The sequence below is a fragment of the Carassius carassius genome, chromosome 8 (assembly GCF_963082965.1).
Source record: "Carassius carassius chromosome 8, fCarCar2.1, whole genome shotgun sequence".
Classification (NCBI taxonomy): Eukaryota; Metazoa; Chordata; class Actinopteri; order Cypriniformes; family Cyprinidae; genus Carassius; species Carassius carassius.
The window spans coordinates 1256454-1258953 of NC_081762.1; the positions used below are offsets into that span (position 1 = coordinate 1256454).

At 32.6% G+C, this 2500-nt stretch overlaps 1 protein-coding gene across 1 annotated transcript in view; it reads right to left on the minus strand.

Moving 5' to 3' along the window:
* Nucleotides 1–2500, minus strand: part of LOC132144592 (neuroglobin-1-like) — a 9671-nt gene that overhangs the window by 6635 nt on the left and 536 nt on the right. The gene's annotated exons all lie outside the window — the stretch shown is intronic.

A 2500-nucleotide genomic window follows, 5' to 3' on the forward strand; every position in this document is an offset into this window, starting at 1 on the left:
ATGGATTACTGATCCTGTCTAATCACTGAAGCTCTGGAGGAAGTGTTATTATGGATTATAGACTCTATGTATTTGAGTTAACAACATCTTAATGCTGGATTTGTTTCAGGTTTTTGTCTTCTCCAGATGTTCACTGATGGACTGGAGTGCTGTGGATTATTGTGATGTTTTTATCAGACTCTCATTCTGACGGCACCCATTCACTGCAGAGACAGATGCAATGCTTACATTTCTCCAAACCTGATGAAGAAACAAACTCCTCATGATCTCGGATGACCTGAGGGTGAGAGCATTTCAGCACATTTGTATTTTGGGGTGAACTGTGTTAAAGTGTTAAAGACTGACTTTTTCCCTGTTATTGTTTTCATAGTCAATTTAGTTTGATTAAGCGTCCAAAAACAATGACACAATAAGCCACAATCTTCGATGAGGAGGAAGAGCAGAGAATGACATCAGTGCTGGGTTCCTCTCATCTCCGGTGGAACGATAATGAGTTTCTCTGGCGTTCAGACAGCTGCGTTTGCCACAGCAGGACCTGAAACCTGGAATAGAAGTTTCTCGGAGAAACACACACACACAGAGTGACATCTTCTCACTGCACGCTGGTTGCTATTCACCACGGTACAGGAGCCACTTAATGAGGAATTTCACGAGCTTTTATCAGGAATATGATTTTGTATTTGTTGCCTTCATGGTTTTCCAGAACATTAGTTAAATTAAGTCTAATTTACAGTATTTGGAAACTTACTGTAAATCAAACACAAAAACATCAGAATGTCATTGCATTAGAAACAAAATGATCACCATGTTATAAAGATAAATAGAAAAATATGTTTTAGGATTATTATAGTTAACTAAAACTAAAACCATAAAGAACAGTTTTCGTTACTTGAAAAGAGAAAAAAAAACATTAACTGAAATACAATTAAACATTTAAGAAAAAACGTTCTAATTTTCACTTTATTCTTATTTTTGTTCAGTTTAAGCACTAAAATAACTCAAAATAAAAATAAAAATGGATGGACATTTATAAGCAAAAACTAATAAATATCACAAACACACAACTAAATTACTAAAACATTATCCTAAATTAAAATGAAAACAGAAAATATACAAATAAAATTAATTTAATATTTATGATTTATGGACGAGAGGAGGAGCTGGGGATGGAGGAGGGCAATTAATTAACAATGATTGATTTATATATATATATATATTGTTTTCTGACAAATGAATGTCATAATGTGTTCAGAAAGATTTATAAATGTCTGTAGTGGCTTTTTATTTTGAGATTGTGTTTATACATTAATATGAGCCTCCAAAAATGATTTAGGTCCATAATAAGCCCAGAAAAAAAAATTTACTGACAAAAGAGAGGCTAAAGTGAGCTGACACAATGCAGCTGTCAGAGTCTGAAAAATCTCAATCTGTGCAATAATGAGAGCCAGTTTAATGCAAATCAATAAAACAATTAAAAAACATATATATTAGACACGCTCAATGAGACTCAAAGAGATGCAGTTTTTAACCTTCTCCCAGCTTTGAGGCATTCAAGTCTTTGTCTGCAGGAAACACATTTGGTGTACAGCTCTAGAAAGTCTATAATTGTGTATTTTAGCACAAAAGAACTGATGTTCATGTAGCGCATCAGCTCTCTAGAGGTGTGCAAACTGCTTCTGAATCATTATTTTAACCTGATTCAGTCTGATTCAGCTTTCCATTTGCACTTTTCTCTCTATGTTGCTTTACACCTTGCACTTTTTCATGATGCCAGAGAAACACTGAATGTAACCAAGAGCAAAAACTCATTATGTTGCTTTATAGTGGCACAGATGTGTTTTAGAAAGATGATATGCTGGATTTCATTGATCAATAATGAGCTGAATTGTTGTCTGCTAACCGTTAATAAACACCATACAGTATCAATATACTGCCAGACAACATTAAAGTCAATGTGAAATACCATTTGAAAGCCGTTTTGCTTCTGTAATCTGATTTAAACAGGATTTTCAACAGGAAACCACTGTGGGGCGAGATTTAATTTCACAGTGCATTGATTGGATGGTAAGAAAAGTGTCTCTATATGACAGATCTTAGCTTTTCAAAGTGTTTTGCATTACATGATACACTTGAAAACTTGATTTTCTGTTTGCGATCCTAAACTATTTATCATTGTGATTGCGGTGTGATTTTAAGATGCAATATGTAATATTTTTTATTCTTAAAAATAAAGAAAGATTGAATTTTTTTTTGCAAGATTGATGATAAAAATATAAATCCAGCCATTAAATAGACTACATTATGTAAGATGACTAGAAAGTATATCATCTTCCAATAAATAAGCTGTCAATACATTGTGACAACTTGCCCCGCTTTAGTATCAACATATTAAATGAAACACAAAAAATAAATACGCGTATTTATTTATTTATTTATTTTACAGTTTTTGCTATTTTAAATAAACATTAACTGAAATAAAATATTAAAAAACGTTCACTTA